At 52.9% G+C, this 17,792-nt stretch overlaps 2 protein-coding genes across 2 annotated transcripts in view; one reads left to right on the plus strand and one right to left on the minus strand.

Moving 5' to 3' along the window:
• Positions 1-5,262, minus strand: part of LOC138498183 (zinc finger protein 850-like) — a 55,188-nt gene extending 49,926 nt beyond the window's left edge. The window contains exon 1 of the mRNA XM_069622065.1: positions 5,071-5,262. The gene's annotated coding sequence lies outside the window, so the exon portion shown is untranslated. The remainder of the gene's footprint in view (positions 1-5,070) is intronic.
• Positions 1-17,792, plus strand: part of LOC138498184 (zinc finger protein 850-like) — a 346,849-nt gene that overhangs the window by 177,881 nt on the left and 151,176 nt on the right. The window lies entirely within an intron of this gene.

The raw sequence follows: 17,792 nt of genomic DNA on the forward strand, positions 1-17,792 counted from the left end.
GAGAAGGAAAGTGTGGAGTCAAAGATGGCCCAGAGATTCTTAGCCTCACAGGTAGGGGTAGGAGGAGGGCCAAGGGAGGCCGGCCAGAGAGTGAGGGGAAAGGATGGTGAAAGTGTGCCAATGAGGAGGATCTCAGTCTTGTTGGCATTTAGACAAAGATTGCTGGTGGCATACCAGTTTTGAATGGAAATTAGACAGTTGGTGATGAGGGAAGGAGAGGAGGTGTCTGAGGGTCGCCTGAAAATGATTTGGGTGTCATCAGCATAGCACTGGAAGTTTGAGCAGAAAATGGAAATGCAGTAGGCGAGAGTTGCCAAGTATTGTTTGAAAAGCCAGGGCGAGAGGTTAGACCCCTGGGGTACACCACAAGTAGAGAGGGATATAGAGGATAGGAAGGACCCCAGTGTTACCTGGGAGGTTCGATCAGAAAGAAAAGAGGTCAGCCAGGCCAGAGCTTGATCGGTGATACCCAGGTTGTCAAGCAGACGATTGAGCAGGATGGTATGGTTGGCCGTGTCAAGAGCAGAGGACAGATCAAGTAGGATGAGGACTGTGATGCTGGAAATGAATTGGAGGGACAGGGCCTGCCTGTCCTTGTCCTGTAGTCCTTTTTCCTTTGTGTTTTGTATTGTTTTCTGCCCAGGAGTCCATGTGGGACTCCTGGCAGTGCAGCTCTTCCTATTTTTGGTTTGGTGTACAGACCCATGGGTGAGGTGCAACCCTGTGCCCCTAGTGTACGTTTTTGGGCACCTGTGTGTGGCCCACAGAGCAGGGTATGGGCTGGTGGCAGCTCCATGCTGAATTTGACAGGTGCTCTGAGTCTCCTCCATTTTGGGATACCCAGGCCCTTGCATTGGAATCAGTTGATTACTGATAGGAAACAAGATGGCCCCTGTGGCCTCTTGCTTTCTATTGCCTGTTACCTTGTTTTCCCAAAGACCTGGGAAGCCCTGACTCTGTCCCTTCCCCTGACCTGACTAGCTGTTGGGTGGAAGTTCCATATATGGTGTTGTTGTGAGTTCCAGGCCAGACTGGCTGGAGCCTTCCCAGTGACTGTATGTTGTGGGTACACCCTGTGGGTGGGACCTGGGTGAACGGAGTGTGTGACCAATATGCACTTCTGGTTGTGGATGTCTGGTTTCTGGTTTGAAACACAATGACTGAAACAGCCCTGCCCGAAACTGGTATGAATGCAGTGTGTAGTGTTGAATGGCTGGGTACTTGTCCCAATACACATTCCTTGTTGTGAGTGCCTGTGAGTGGCCTGAATGCACTGTAAGCCTGATTGGCCGACTGACTGCTGAATGCCCTTCTGAGTGATTGGTTGCCTGAGTGTGACCTAGCAGAATGAATGGGAGATCAACAGTATATCTGGGGGCCACTCACTGCTAGAATTCGTTCAGAAGCTGAAGTAGAAACTCTTTTTGTAGCGGACAGAGGGACGGTATTGTCTTTGGAGCAGGCGGCAGGCCAGTTTGACAGATGATGAGCAGGAAGCCCTCCATTTTCTCTCAACCGCCCTACACTTGCGTTTAAGTGTAGCTAGGCCAGAGTCATACCAGGAATTACACTTGGCTTTGGACTTCAAACGGATCCTCATGACAGGGAAATAACATCAAGAGTAGCAGAAATAGAGAAGTAGAGCAGGGTCAGGGCTGTGCCTGGGTGCGAGTCAGCCGGAGGTGGGGGAGCAGGGGAGAAGGTGGCCACAAAAGCTTCAATTGACACATGCTTCATGGGCCGGATGGCCGAGAAGGAGGGTGGCAATCTTGGGGAAAGCTTGGTTTGGGGGGAGGAGATGGACAGATGGGAGGAGAGGAGGCAGGGATCACTCCAGGAGAGAGGGGTGGTGAGGGGAGTAGAGAGGGGAGGGCAGAGGAGATCAAGACATCAAGTGTGTGACAAGCAGAATGTGTGGGGCCAGAGGGGAGGAGAGGGAGAGTGAGTCACAAAGGTCGCGAAAGAGAGCAGATGAGGAACAGGGAGACTCAAGATGGATGTTGAGATCACCAAGAAGGAGGAGTTGAGTGGTTGAGGCCAGGAGGGAGAAAGAGAGGTCAGCCCACTCAGAGACAAAAGAGGTAATTTGACCAGGGGGCCGGTAGAGAGTCGCAACAGTGAGAGAGTGTCCGGGAGACAGAGCGACCCTGCAGACAAGACATTCAAAAGCAGAGTAAGTCTGAGTGGGGATGATGTAGGAATCCACTCAGGAAGATAGGGGCTACACCACCTCCAGGCAGGTTGGATCTGAGGGCGGAGAGGATCTTGTAGCCATCAGGGAGGAGAGTGTCAAAACTTGTGACAGAGCTGGTCGTAAACCAAGTCTCAGTAAGAACAAGGACATCCAGGTCAAGTTCTTCTAGGAGGTAGCAGATGTCAGAGGAGTGTTTGACAGCAGAGCGAGAGTTGAGGGTGGCAAGATGAAGAAGGTTGCCAGCCTTAAAAACCTTCCGGGGAGGGGTACAAATCAGGGGTACGCGCTGCGAGGTGTGGAGGGAGCTTGAGATGAGGCAGAGGCAGAAGGAAAGGAGGGCAAGATAGCCAAGGGAGGAGAGTAGGGGACAGCTGCAGATGAGAGAAAGTTAATGAGGTGAGGAAACCGTCTATCAAAGAGGAGATTAGCCTGAGGGACTTGCACCATGAGAGTGCCATTCAGGTAGACATTAATGATGACTCTGGAGGAGTCAAAGAAATCCATGAGGACTTCCCAGTGGGAGCCACCATTAAAGGGATAGGAGGAGACAGGACTGAGCACAGAGATCATATGAGGGGTCCATAGATCAAGCAGAGGAAGGAAAAAGAGAATGTCAGTGAGGGTTTGTCTGGCAGAGGCACTGGAATAGCTATCAGTGATGGGGGGTCCTGGGTTAGAAGCCAAGACATCCTTTTTGAATTTCTTCTTACCAGACTTAGTGAGAAGGGAAGGATAGTTAATAGAGAAGCAGTAAGAGTAGATAAGAGAAACAGATAATGCCATGAGTGAGTAAGAAGGGGATGGTAGTAGGGGGAATATGCAAGAAAGTGAGGAAAGGTCACTGGGCTAGCAGGTTATATTTGAGGCCACAAAAGTAATGTGAAAGACAATTCAAATTTCAGTTACAAAACACACCCAAATTTGACTTTCAAAACAGCCCAGATTTCTGTTTGCTAAGGCAACATAGATGGAAGAAGTGAGGTATGAGTTAGAGGCAGGTGCTGAGACATGGGCATTTGAGAAGATACAGGGAGATCATTTAGAGCAAGCAGAGGGAAGAGTGTAGATCGATGAGGGAATGAGAAAGGGTAGGCAGAAAGGAGTAGGGACACTTCCCCATGGGCTGGTGAGGGCAAGAGTCTTGGTAGTCCAAAATCATGGCTGAGTGAAATGGCCGCACCACGGAGGGTCAGGTTGTGGTAGCAGTAGCTTCAGGGAGCAGACAGGGGTCTTCGAAATGGGCCGGCTCCGACCTCCCGGTCCACCCTGATTGGAAGATGAAAGGCAGTGGGCCAATAGGCAGAAGGCAACACAGGCTGCGGTGCAATAGGCTACTGTAGTACCTCTACTAAAGATAAATATCTAGCTGGTACTGAGATGAGTAAACAAGTAGTCCCAGCTAATAGGGGGTGGTTTCGTGGGAAGTAAACCCAGCTAATGCAGGTGGAATGACAGGAGTAGGCCCAGCAATCACAGGGTGGTATGCAGGGAGTAGTCCCAGTTACTGCAGTGTGGTGTGATGGGAGTAACCCCAGCTACTTCAGGGTAGTGTGATGGGAGTAGTTGCAGCTGTTATGGGGTGGTTTTGTGGGAAGTAATCCCAGCTACTGCAGGTGGAATGACAGGAGTAGGGCCAGCTATCACAGAGTGGTATGCAGGGAGCAGTCCCAGTTACTGCAGGGTGGTATGATGGGAGCAATACTAGCTATCACAGGGTGGTATGCAAGTAGTCGTCCCAGTTACTGCAGGGTGGTATGGTGGGAGTAGTCTCAGCTGTTATGGGGTGGTTTTGTGGGAAGTAATCCCAGCTACTGCAGGTGGAATGACAGGAGGAGGCCCAGTTACTGGAGGGTGGTATGCTGCGAATAGTCCCATCTACTGCAGGGTGGTGTGATGGGAGTAGCCGGAGACTAGGCAGGTCTGGTCCCAGATATCACAGGGTGCTATGCAGAGAGTAGTCCATGTTAGTGCAGGGAGGTATCAGGGGAGGAATACTAGCCATCACAGGGTGGTATGCTGGGAGGAGTCCCATCTCCTGCAGAGTGGTGTGCTGGGAGGAGTCCCAGCTCCTGCAGGGTGGTGTGCAGGGAGTAGCCGGAGACTAGGAAACTCTGGTCCCAGCTATCACTGGGTGCTAGGCTTGCTGCGCTTCCGGGCACTACAGAGGGGGTACTCCCAGCTATCTGCCCTTGGTTTATGGGACTTTTCAGCAAAATGCTGATACGCAGTGCTGGTCATTGGGCCGGCTCTTGGAGGGTCTGAGATCCGGCACCAGATATGGAGTTTCACTCTCCAGGAAAACGGCCTCAGCTTCCAGCGGCCTCGCGTTTTCTCCATAATGGTGGCGCCGGCCCACGGGCATCTCCTGCTTAAAGGGATGCCTCGCCGGTGCGGCGCCACCATTATGGCTGAAAGGCATTTTTTTCTGGAGCCTGAAGCTTTCGCACACGAGCGAGAGCTTCAGGCTTTAGAAAAAAATCATTTTCGTGTAGTGGCCGGGGCTGGCAGGGGAGATTAGTGAGCCCCACAGAGCCCCGCCTCAAGTCGAAATTTCGGAGCCTGCTGGGGCTGAGCCCCAGCAGGCCCCTCCCACTTAAAACCCTGGCCGGAGGTAAAAGGCAATGTTGCCGCTTATTTTTCTCCCTTTTTTTAAAAAGTATTTATCTGATCGGATGGCCAATACCAACCCCACCCCCTCTAGACCACGCCCCCTCTCCCTCCATAGCCCCCTACCCTGGCACTTGTGGGATCCCCCACTACATTTTTTCCATTTCCACCACTGCTGATACGCCAGAGAATGACATTGCAATGCACATGCGAGAGCAGCAGCTGCTGGAGCGCGCACACACTGGCCGTCACGACAATACATCTCTCACCGTTCTCTTGTCCCCAGGAGATGCAACGAAGCCAAGACTCCCGCGCGGCCCGGGGAGAGCTCAGGAGGCAAACAAGATGGCGGCTATACAGCACACTGCGCATGTGCACAGAAGGAATAAGGATGTCAGAGACTAGTATCGCTCTGCGCTCGGGAGGCAAACAAGATGGCGGCTATAGCAGCACACTGCGCATGTGCACAGAAGGAATACAGAAGTCAGTAGACTGTAGTATCGCTCTGCGCCCGGGAGAGCTCGGGAGGCAAACAAGATGGCGGCTATAGCAGCACACTGCGCATGTGCACAGAAGGAATACAGAAGTCAGAAGACTGTAGTATCGCTCTGCGCCCGGGAGAGCTCGGGAGGCAAACAAGATGGCGGCTATAGCAGCACACTGCGCATGTGCACAGAAGGAATACAGAAGTCAGTAGACTGTAGTATCGCTCTGCGCCCAGGGAGAGCTCACGAGGCAAACAAAATGGCGGCCTGGCTCACCCGACCGGAGATCCTCGAAGACGGAGAATTCCCACTGCGCATGTGTAGAAAAGAAGTATATCTACAGGGAGCCTGACCAGTAGACTGTAGAATAAGCAGCACACTGCGCATGTGCATAGAAGAAATAAAGTGTAACTGCGAGAAGCTGACCAGTAGACCGTAGCAGCACACTGCGCATGTGCAGAGAAGAAATAAAGACGTGTAACTGCGGGAAACCTGGCCAGTAGACCGTAGCAGCACACTGCGCATGTGCAGAGAAGAAATAAAGAAGTGTAACCGCGGGAAGCCTGACCAGCAGACTGTAGAAGCACACTGCGCATGTGCAGAGATGAAATAAAGAAGTGTAACTGCGGGAAGCCCGGCCAGTAGACCGTAGCAGCACACTGCGCACGTGCAGAGAGTAATGCGTGTTTCTGCGGGAAGCCTGGCCAGTAGACTAGCAGCACACTGCGCATGTGCAGAGAAGAAATAAAGTGTAACTGCGGGAAGCCTGGCCAGTAGACCGTAGCAGCACACTGCGCATGTGCAGAGAAGAAATAAAGTGTAACTGCGGGAAGCCCGGCCAGCAGACTGTAGCAGCATACTGCGCATGTGCAGAGAAGAACGTGACCTGCAAGGTGGTGGGGCTGAGGGGGAGGGTTTGTTGGGCTGTTCTGATTACTTACCAACAATCTTCATTACTCCTAGTCCTACTCTTCCTCGTCACAGTACTTACCTCATGAGGCACCCACCTCCGACACAGGACCTTCTTCTATTTCTTCTATTTCTTCTTATTTCTATAACTCCTCCCCCACACCCACGTCACTTAGTTTCATATTACCAAGCCGTAGCATGGGACCTTCCCCGCAGGGAGGGTGAGGAGGGTCGTCAGTACTGTGACGAGGAAGAGTAGGACTAGGAATAATGAGGATTACCGGTAAGTAATCATAACATTACCTCCACGTCCACTCTTCCTCGTCCCAGTACTTACCTCATGAGGTATACCAAAGCAACAAACGGGGAAAAAGGTCCCAATGAGACACAGAGTCAAAACAGTGCAGAAACACACACCTTTAATAACTCCAAATTTACATCCCCACAGACAAAACTCCAACCCCGAAGGAACCAACCCCCGAGTGGGAGACATTCAACCTATAGTGGTTGATGAAGGTGCTCTGATCAGCCTAAGTGGCAGCTCTACATATCTCCTGTAGAGAAACCCCCCTAGCATCGGCCCATGAGGCCGCCAAACCTCTGGTGGACCGCCCCTGAACGTGCGCAGGCACAGGCAGGCCCGAAGCCACATAGGCCATGGAGACCACATGACGGATCCATCGGCTAATGGACACTACAGATGCCTTACGCCCAGCCCCAGCCGGGCCAAAAGTAATCAGAAGACTGTCAGAGCGGCGGAAAGGGGCAGTTCTAGCCAAGTACTCCAACACCGCCCGCCGCACATCAATGTTATGCCAAGCCACTTCCTCTGGCGTTTGCGGATTTTGAAAAAAAGGCAGGGAGAACCAGATCCTGAGAGGTGTGAAAACGAGAAACAACTTTAGGGACAAACTTCGGATAACACCTCAGCACCACCAAGTCCGGCAGAACCCTCAGGAAAGGGGGGTGACATAACAGAGCCCCAATCTCCCCAAGCCTACAGGCATAGCTCTCAACCATTTGTGTTGCAAAGGCGGGTGAAATCACCCGATTTTGTTTTTGGCGGGTGAGACGCCCATTGAAATGAATGGGAGTGCTGGAGGCTTGGCGGGTGAGTCAGCCTTTTACAAGGCGGGTGACACCCGCCAAAAGCGTGTGAGTTGAGAGCTATGCTACAGGCAGAAGTTATGGCAATCAGAAAATCAGTCTTCAGCGTCAGATGTTTCATATCAATTTTGGAAATGGGCTCAAAGGGAGGCCCTTGAAGAAACTTTAAGACAAGAGGGAGATCCCAAGGAGGAAGCCCCTTATAAGTACAAGGACGGGAAGAAGAAAAACCCCTGAGCAACTTCCCCACCAACACCTCCCCATCCAAGTGCCCATCAGAGTCCCCCAAAAGGAATTTTATGGAGGCCCACTGAGAGCGAAGCGTGGAAACCGCCAGGCCCTTGTCAAACCCATCCCGGAGGAATTGAAGGATAGCGGGGAGGCCAGAACGCAGGGGGGGAATCCCAGACCGCCCACACCAGTCCCGGAAATGGCTCCAATGTCTGCCGTAAGCCTTCAGAGTGGAGGGTCTAAGTGCATTCATTATGGAATCCACCACAGGACCAGAAAACCCCTGAGATATCAGCCTAGCCCGTGCAATATCCACACTGCCCATTGTATCTGGCGGACCCCCAACCGTAGCTCCCCCAGAAGGGGACAAGGCCACTTCGGAACCAGCCAAGGCTCCTGGCACCGAAGCTCCAACAGAGAGGGGAACCAACTCCGGCGGGGCCAGTACGGAGCGAACAACAATACAGTCACCCTGGATATTCTGATGCGCTGAACCACCCGAGGCAGAAGAGGAATAGGTGGAAAAGCATAAAGGAGACCCTGAGGCCACTGCACAGAGAGGGCGTCCACCCCCCACGCACCCTCTGTCTGAAAACGAGAGCAGAAGAGGGGAACTTTTGCTGAGGCTGGAGACGCAAACAGGTCCAGAATAGGGGTCCCGAACCTGACACAGATCTCTGCAAAAACCTGGGTCGAGAGGACCAGTTCCACCGAGGAGGGAAACCGGCGGCTGAGTAGGTCCGCCCGAACATTGTCCACCCCCCTGATAGGTGAAGCCACCAGGGACACCAGATGTGATTCCCCCCAAGCACCTATCTGAGCTGCCAGGGCATTCAAGGAGCGGCCGGAACCCCCTTGGCGGTTGACGTAAGCCAAAGCTGTCGTATTGTCCGTCCGGACCAAAACTGCCCGGCCCATCAGCAACCTCCTGAAGTACACCAGAGCCCGGAGAATGGCACACAACTCTCGCCAATTGGATGTCCGATGGCTCTCTTCCGGATCCCACAACCCCTGAGCAGAGAGGACTCCCAACGTAGCTCCCCAGCCCCTTCCACTGGCGTCGGTAGTAAGTGTGGTCACAGGAGGAATGATCAGGGACACCCCAGCCCATAGTTTCGGAACCCTCAACCACCACTGCAGGGAGACCCGCAGCGCCAGAGACACCGGAATCAAAGCCTCGAAAGCTTGAGATAAAGGGAGCCAGTGGGAGAGAAGGTAGGACACCAGGGGGCGTAGATGAAGACGGGCCCAGGGAACTAGAAACATGCAAGAAGCCATGTGCCCCTGCAATTTCAGCAATAGGCGGGCCGGGACATACTGCCTCCCGAGAACCCTGCCCAGAACAGTCAGCAAGCGACGGACCCTATCTAGGGACAGGAACACCTTCCCCATCCTGGTGCAAACCTGTGCACCAATGAAAACTAGATCCTGAGAAGCCTCCAGTTGGGACTTCTGCCAATTCACCAGGAAACCCCAGTCCTGCAATGCCTGGCAGACCAATCGGAGATGAGAAATGACAGTCTGCCGGCAGGACGCTTTGATCAACCAATCGTCCAGGTAGGGAAATATCTGAATGCCCCGCAGATGTAAGTGCGCCACCAGGGGAGCCACCAGCTTGGTGAAAACTCTGGGGGCAGATCGCAGTCCGAACGGGAGCACTCTGAACTGAAAATGTCGGGATCCCACTGCAAAGCGGAAGAACTGCATGTGCCAGGGACGGAGAGCCACATGGTAATAAGCGTCCTGGAGATCCAGAGATGTCATCTAATCCCCCTTTAATAACAACGGAAGAATGTTCTGTAAAGTCTCCATCTTGAAGTGTTCCTTTTGGACGAAGCAGTTCAGGGCTTTGAGGTCCAGAATTAGACGGTACTTCCCTGAAGGTTTGGGGACCAGGAACACCCGTGAGTAGAACCCCTGACCCTGAACGGGCATGATGGCCGCCTTCAACACTAATTCGGAGAGCGCGGCGTCCATGGCCAACCTCTTGAGCCGAGACCTGGGAACCACAGTCCGAACCATGCAATGCTGGACAGGAGGAGACAGGAAATGCACTCGATACCCCCATTGTACTGTGTCCAGAACCCACGAGTCGGAACACCACCTTTCCCATACTGGAAAAAACTGCCGGAGCCGCCCGCCCACCGGCAATTCCAAACCGTCAGGACTTCGGTGCCGGCCCAGGACGTGAACAGCGTGGAGGACCCCGACCCCCCCTAGCTCTCCGAAAAGAATGTGATGAGGAGCCAGGAAAAGACCTGCCGGACACTGGACCAGCCCCAGAGGAAGATTTCTTGGCCGTTGAAGGAGGCTTGTGTCGAAGTTTGTCAGCATGTTTTTCCGCCCTAAAAACTTTGTGCACCTTATCCTCAAGGCAATCACCAAAAAGCCTGGACCCAGTGAAAGGAAGTTTCAGGGCAGCCGCCTTCTGAGACCCATCAGTCTTCCAGTCCCTTAGGTGCAAATGCCTCCGGCAGATATACCAGCCCTCATGTATTTGCTCGAAGGGCCAGATGCGCCCCTGCATGAACCTTTCCAACCTGCCGGAGGCAGGAAAAATTAAACTAAGTGACGTGGGTGTGGGGGAGGAGTTATAGAAATAAGAAGAAATAGAAGAAGGTCCTGTGTCGGAGGCGGGTGCCTCATGAGGTAAGTACTGTGACGAGGAAGAGTGGACGTGGAGGTAATGGCCTGTAGACAGTGGTAGCAAACTGCGCACGTGGAAAAAAATAAAAGAAGTGTAAAGTGGCGTCAAACTGCACATGTATAGAGAAGATTTGTACCTGCAGGGGATTGACCAGTAGACTGTGGCATCACAATGCACATGTGTAGCGAAGACATGACTCATAGTGGCACACTGCGCATGTGTACATAAAAATTGTAAAAGCGAGGGACTGACCAGTAGACTGTAGCATCACAATGCGCATGTTGTGATATCCTTCAAGTGGACCGCCTCACGCTGGGGTGTCAGTCACCCCACATTCATGCAAGGAGAGACGGACACAAGCTGGGGTGCAACACTTCTTTAATCAAACGCTGCCTACTTCAAACTGGCCCATTTCCTGTCTTCCCTGCTCCTCCCCTTCCTCTCGCCCCTTGGACCTCCCCATGTGACAGGGGTGCAGTGACAACACCACACCCTCCCGTTACTAAACACAGAGTTCTGCCTTTAGTTCATTTCTTCAATGAGGCGGTGGTGTTTCTTTCGGGCTCTCTGGGGTCGACCGTCCACCCTTGCGGATTGGCTTGTCATGGTCTCTTGTGAAATCTCGCTTTCGGAGTCTTCCCGGTCTCCTTCATATGGAGCATCCCACTTGGAGTGAATATCATTCATGCTTGTGTCCGCCGTAGGTGTGATTCCGGGCATCCACCTGAAATGGGATGAATTCCTCTTCGTGGATCTTCGGTCTCTTTCTGCGGTGATGAGTGATCCCTTTTTCTTGACAATGATGAGGGGTTCTTCACTGAATGGAGCCATGTTTTTGCGATGTTGTGGTTGCCGGACCACTACCAGGTCTCCCGGTGCCAGGTCATTTTCTTTGGCCCTTCGGGTGGACAGGTGAGAGGAGAGCCAGGGTTGGGAAGATTTGTGAGAGGGGGAGAAGGAAGTAAGAGGATAGAGTTGGTCAAGACTGGAGGATATAGAGGAGGACAGTGAGGAGAGGGCGTGTCTTTCCTTCTCATTTCAGAGTAATTTTCATATTGGTCTTCATCAGCCGCTACATGTAGCAGCCGTGTTCTAATTGTTCGTCCGAACATCACCTCTGAGGGTGTTTTTCCAGTGGTGCTATGTGGTGTGTTCCGGTAGTCCCGCATGAGTTGGTACAACAGTTTCTCAACGGGCTCTCCTGTGATGCGTGCAATTTGCATTGTGCACTTGACATTGCTCGTAAATCTTTCTACTGTTCCATTTGCCTGTGGCCACAATGGTGTTATTTTTCGGTGGCGAAATCCCATGTATTCAGCAAACTTTTGGAAATCTTTCCCAGTGAAAGGAGGTCCATTGTCAAATTTCACCACCTTGGGTACTCCGTATGTTGCGAACATCCGGTCTAGTGCTGGAATGGTGTGATGCGCTGATGTGGACGGGACTATCTGTAAGTCGGGGTACCTTGAGTATTCGTCAACTGCCACCAGTATGTACTCTCTGCCTTCCATGGGCCCAAAGTGGTCGACAGCTATTTCCTCCCATGTTCCTTCAGGCAGTGCTGTCATGCTCAATGGTTCATCTCCTGCAGGGTGGTATGCTGGGAGTAGTCCCATCTCCTGTGGGTGGTATGCATGGAGTAGTCCCATCTCCTGCAGGGTGGTGTGCTGGGAGTAGTCCCATCTCCTGCAGGGTGGTGTGCTGGGAGGAGTCCCATCTCCTGCAGGGTGGTATGCTGGGAGTAGTCCCATCTCCTGCAGGGTGGTGTGCTGGGAGGAGTCCCATCTCCTGCAGGGTGGTAAGCTGGGAGTAGCCGGAGACTATGCAGCTCTGGTCCCAGCTATCACTGGGTGCTGTGATTGCTGCGCTTCCAGGCGCTACAGAGGGGGTACTCTCAGTTATCTGCCCTTGGTTTATGGGACTTTTCAGCAAAGTGCTGATACGTCAGAGAATGACACTGCAATGCACATGCGAGAGCAGCAGCTGCTGGAGCGCACACACTGGCCGTCAGGACAATACATCTATCACCGTTCTCTTGTTCCCAGGAGATCCAATGAAGCCAAGACTCCTGCGTGGCCCGGGGAGAGCTCAGGAGGCAAACAAAATGGCGGCCTGGAGATTCTCGAAGATGGAGGAGAAGAGTTCACACTGCGTATGTGCACAGAAGAAGTGTGTCTGCAGGGAGCCTGGCCAGTAGGCTGTAGACTATAGCGGCACAATGCGCATGTGCAAGGAAGAGGTGTAATTGCAGAAAGCCTGGCCAGCGGACTCTAGCAGCACAATGCGCATGTGCAAAGAAGAAATGACCTTCAGAGAACCTGGGAGAGCTCACGAGGCAAACAAAATGGCAGCTTGGCGGCCTGATAACCCTCGAAGAGGGAGGTAAGAGTTCCCACTGCGCATGTGCATAAGAGCAGTGTAACTGCAGGGGAACTGGGTAAAACACTGTAGCAGGAGACTGCGCATGTGCAGAAAAGAGGGGTAACTGCAGAACGCCTGGCCAGTGGGCTGAAGACTGTAGCAGAAGACTGCGCATGTGCAAAGAAGGAATAAAGATCTGCACCTGCAGGGGCCTGGACAACACTGCGCATGCTTATTGAAGATATCACTGTTCACGCATGCGCATTCATTTCTTATCGATCGCGGCCGTAAGCCAACAGGCAGGAAGTACTCGCGGCTGGTGGCCTTGGACGGAAGCAGGAACCGGAAGAACAGAAAACTCTACCCTGGCCGAATGACGTTGGTGAGGCGGACTCAGGCAGGGCGGAGCAGTGTCTGGGTGGAGGGTGCTGGGCTCGAGGAGGCGGAGCGGACTCTCGAGGCGGGTGCAGGGGGTGAGTGTGTTTGGAGGAGGTGGTAAGGGGAAAAGAAAGCCTGGAAAGAAGAGGGGGGTGGAGGAGGGGGCGAAGAGGGGGAAGACGCTGACTGTGAAAATCTACATCTGTGGGGGGGGGGAAGGAGGGAAGTGAGGGGCATCATCGCAGCAGGTCTCCACAGAGGGATGATGAAGGGGGGCTGGACCGGGGCAACTCTGGGTCGGGGGTCCAGGAAAAGTGCGCTTTGAAGGGGCTGGAGGCCTCAGGGAGCGGTGTGCCTGGGGAGGAGAAGATGCAGTGTGACAGTGTGTGGAAAGTGGTGTTGAAATCAGTTAGTCATGAAAAGACGTTTCAGGGGGAGAATCCGTTGGTGATTGCTGGGTGGGTGAAGGCGGCTGTGGGGGATGTCACTCGGGTGCAAGTGGTGGCTGGGGGCCGGTTGTTGGTGGAGGGAACGGATGCTGGTAGTAAGGCTAAGATTTTGGAGGTGCATTGTCTGGGTGAGCTTGAGGTGCGAGTGTTTGACCAGAGCGGTGTGTCGTGTAAGGGAGTGCTGTATGGAGTTTCGATGTCTATGGATCTGTCTGAGGTGGAAGAGCAGCTGGCGGAGGTGGGGGTGGTGGAGGCGTGGAGGTTGGGGAGGAGGGACGAACATGATGTCTACAACTGTGGCGGTGCGGTTTGCGAGGGCGGAGTGTCCGGAGGTGGTGATGTTGGGTTTTCAGAGGTTTCGTGTGAAAGTTTATGTGGCGTTGCCTTTGAGGTGTTATAAGTGTCAACAGTTTGGGCATGTGGCTAGAGTGTGCAGGAATGAGAGGCACTGTGGGAGGTGTGGTGGGGATCCTGATATCAAAGAATGCAAGGTAGAGACCACGGAGAAGTGTGTGAATTGTGGGGGGGGCATCCTGCTGCATTTAGGGGGTGTGAGAGTCACAGGGTGGCGAGAGAGGTGGTGCAGGTGAGAGAGGTGGAAGGATTGTCTTATGCAGAGGCTGTGGCAAAGGTGAAATCAGTGCGGGTGGTGAGTGAGGTGTCTAGGAGTGATCCGGTGGTGGGGGAGGCGGTGGAAAAGAAAAGTGTGGTACGGGCGGTGAAAGGCGTGGAAATGGTGGTTGTCCCGAAAACTGAATTTATGTGTTTTATGGTGAGTGTGTTGGAGCTGGTTCAGGGGAATTTATCTGTCAATATGTCGGATCTTACAAAAGGAGTGGTGGAAGCAGGGAGGAGGTTTTTGAATGTTGTGGATGTGCAGGAAGAGGATGTGTTCAAGATGGTTGCTAAAGTGCAGAAGCAGAGTGGGATGTCGGCTTGAGGATTTTGCAGTGGAACGCGAGGAGTTTGTTGAGGAATGGGCAGGAGTTAAAAGCGGTGTTGTGTGGGGAATTGAGTGTTGATGTGGTTTGTATTCAGGAGACATGGCTGAGGGGTGATCTGAGGTTCGTGATTCCGGGTTTTGAGTTGTTTCGTAAGGATAGGCTGGTGGGGAGAGGGGGGGTGTGGCTTTGGCAGTTCGGAAGGGGTTGTTGCGAGGGAGATTTTGGTGGATGGAGCAGTAGAAGCAATCAGGGCGGGGATTCGGGTAGGGGGGTCGGAAGTATTGGTGTTGAATTATTATAATCCGTGTGAGGTGGTGGAGGTGGGCGTGCTGTGTGGAGTGATTAGGGGACATGTGGGACCTTGTGTTTTGTGTGGCGATTTTAATAGTGCCAATACGTTGTGGGGTAGTGACCGGACAGATGCGAATGGGGAACTGTTGGAGGACATGGCGGATGAATTGCGTCTGTTTTTGCTGAATGATGGTTCAGGTACGCGGTTGGATGTGAGGACTGGGAAGTTGTCGTGTTTGGATTTAACCTGGGTGTCTGCTGCGATTCCGGGTGAATGTGATTGGGAGGTGCGTGAGGATGGGGATATGGGGAGCGACCACTCTGGTATTTTGGTGACTGTGAGGGGAGAGGTAGGGATCAGGCCACGGATGTCTGGGAGTCGGTTGAATTTTAGGAAGGCTGATTGGGAGGTGTATAAGGGAGTGTGTCGGGAATTGATTGTTCCTCGGGGTAGGGATGGGGGGAGGATGAATGGAATGAGCATCTGGTGCAGGGAATGTGAGCAGCGTCTGTGGCGGCAGTTCAGGAGATTGAGAAGGGAAAGGGTGGGAAGGTCGAGGTTCCTTGGTGGTCGGTAGAATGTTCGAGGGCTGTGGCGGCGCGTAAGAAAGCTAGGGCCATGGCGGTGAGATCGGGAATGTTGGTGGATTTGGTGGCATATAAGAAAGCTAAGGCGGTGGTGCAGAGGGTGGTTAGGGAAAGGAAGCGTGGATATTGGAGGGGCTATTGTGGGTCCCTGGGGAGAGATTCTGGTGTGGGTGAGGTTTGGAAACAGTTCAAGCGGATGTCCGGATTGATGAGGCCGCAGGGTGGTATGTCTGTGTTGTTGAAAGGGGAGGAGGTGGTCAGTGAGGATGGGGAGAAGGCGAATTTGTTGGGGGAGTATTTTGCGGGGGTGCAGTTCAGGGAACTTTCCAGAAGCGGTGAGGATAGGTATGGGTGTGGTTGAGGAGGTATGGGTGTGGTTGAGGAGGAGATGCGGGAGTTGTTGGCGGATGTTGGGCCTTGGGAGGAGCAGTATGAGGTTCCGTTTTCTATGGTGGAGTTGGATGGGGCGATTCGGAAGGGGAAGTGGTCTAGTCCAGGGGTGGATGGGGTCATGTATGTATTTTTGGAGAAGTTGCCAGTAGAATGTAAGTTGGAGGTATTGGCACTGTTCAATGAGATCTGGAAGAGTGGAGTTTTGCCGAAGTTGTGGAAGAGAGCGATAGTGGTGGCGATTTTGAAGGGTGGCAAAGTTCCTACGGAGTGTAAGTCGTATAGGCCGATTGCGCTGACTGTTGTGCTGTGTAAGGTTATGGAATGGATGGTGGTCAAGCGATTGGGGCTTTATTTGGAGTCAAATGGGTGTTTGAGTGATTTTCAGAGTGGGTTCAGAAGGAATCGGTCGGTGGCTGATCCGTTAGTGAGGTTGGTGACTGGTGTGGAGGAGGCGTTGTGTGATGGGGAGTTGGTGGGAGCGTTTTTTTGGATTTGGAGAAGGCGTATGATATGGTGTGGAAAAGTGGGTTATTGGTGAGACTGTTGTAGATGGGTGTGAAGGGGAGGATGTTTCGGTGGATTAGGGCGTTTTTTGGCTGATAGGACCTTTCAGGTGAGAGTAAGGGGGGTGCTGTCAGAGGTCTGGAAGATGGAGAATGGGTGTGATTAGTGCAATGCTGTTTAATATGATGGTGGATGGGTTGATTCGGGCTTTGGCGGGAATCGGGTGTCAGGTGGATTTCTTCGCAGATGATGGTGTGGTATGGGTAAAAGGGCGGAGTTTGTTGTTGGTGCAGAGTCGGCTGCGATAGTGCGTATGGAGGAGTGGTGTGGAAAATGGGGCTTTTCGGTGTCTGTGGATAAAAGTGTGAGTATGGTTTTCTCGAGGAGAAGGGTGCAGTAGGAGTTGGACTTGGTTTTGAAAAGTAAGAGGTTGAAGAGCGTAGAAGAGTTTCGGTACTTGGGGGTGATTTTGGATAGAAAGTTTAACTGGAATTTGCAGGTGGATGGTGTGGTGGATATGTGTAAACGTAGGTTGAATTTATTGCGGGCGGTGTCAAGGAAAGAGTGGGGTGCGCAGCAGAAGTGTTTACGAATGTTGTATAGGGGTTGATTTTGAGTGTGATGGATTTTGGATGTCAGGTGGCAGTGGGTTTCACGGCGAGTCAGAAGATGCAGTTGGATAGGGTGCAGGCGAGGGCATTGAGGGTGTGTTCGGGTGTGATGAGGTCCTCTCCAGTGAATGCAGTGCAGGTGCTTGTGGGGGAGATGCCGTTGGGGTTGAGGAGGGATGCGTTGAATATGAGGTGGTGGGTGAAGTGCAGTGCGAAGAGTGTGGCTCATCCGGTGCGTGAATGTTTGAAGTATAATTGGAGGTTTGACTACTATAGGGACCGGTGGAGGAGGAAAGGGGGCACTTTGGGGTTTCAAATGTGGGAGAAGGGGGTGCAGTCGGGTGTGGGCGAGTTGTTGGCTGTGACAGGCACGGATTTGGTGAGATGGCCGATGTGGATGATGGGGTCTCCATAGGTGTGTTTAGAGTTGGCGAGTGTGGTGTCGAAGAAGCGGGGTTGGCGGGGTGAGATCAAGGCTTTGGGTCAGGCGTATGTGGCAGGGAAGGAAGGATGTAAGGTGTTCACGGATGGTTCGAAAGATCCTGTGTCTGGGAGAGTAGGTATGGCATATTATCTGGAAAGCACTGGGGAGTATAAAGTGGGGCGACTGACGAATGATGTGTCTATTTGTACGGCTGAGTTGGTGGCGATTGCATTGGCGATTGATAGGGTGTGCAAGTTGGGGTATGTGAAGGTGGTTGTGTTCTCAGATTCATTGAGTGGGTTGCAGGCGATTGTGGCAGGGGATGGTAATAGGAAGGATGTGATTTTGGACATCAGGAGGAAGATTGATCGGTGTGTGCGTGGGGGAATGGATTTGGAGTTGGCGTGGGTCCCCAGTCACAGTGGCATTTTCGGTAATGAGTTGGTGGATCTGGCGGCGGGTGAGGGTATGAGGAGGGGGGCGGTTGATGTGAGGTTGCCTTTGAGTGTGGATGAGGTGAAGGCTGTGGTGGTGAGACGGGTCATGGATGAGTGGCAGGAGAGGTGGGTGAGTGGGGTGGAAGGGCAGGTGGATGTTTGGTGTCCGTGGGAAAGTGTCGGTGAAGGTGGATGCGGGGAGTCTGGAATGGAGGAGGGGGGAGGAGGTGAT

This window comes from Ambystoma mexicanum, chromosome 5q (assembly GCF_040938575.1).
Source record: "Ambystoma mexicanum isolate Mex_15411 chromosome 5q, UKY_AmexF1_1, whole genome shotgun sequence".
Lineage (NCBI taxonomy): Eukaryota > Metazoa > Chordata > Amphibia > Caudata > Ambystomatidae > Ambystoma > Ambystoma mexicanum.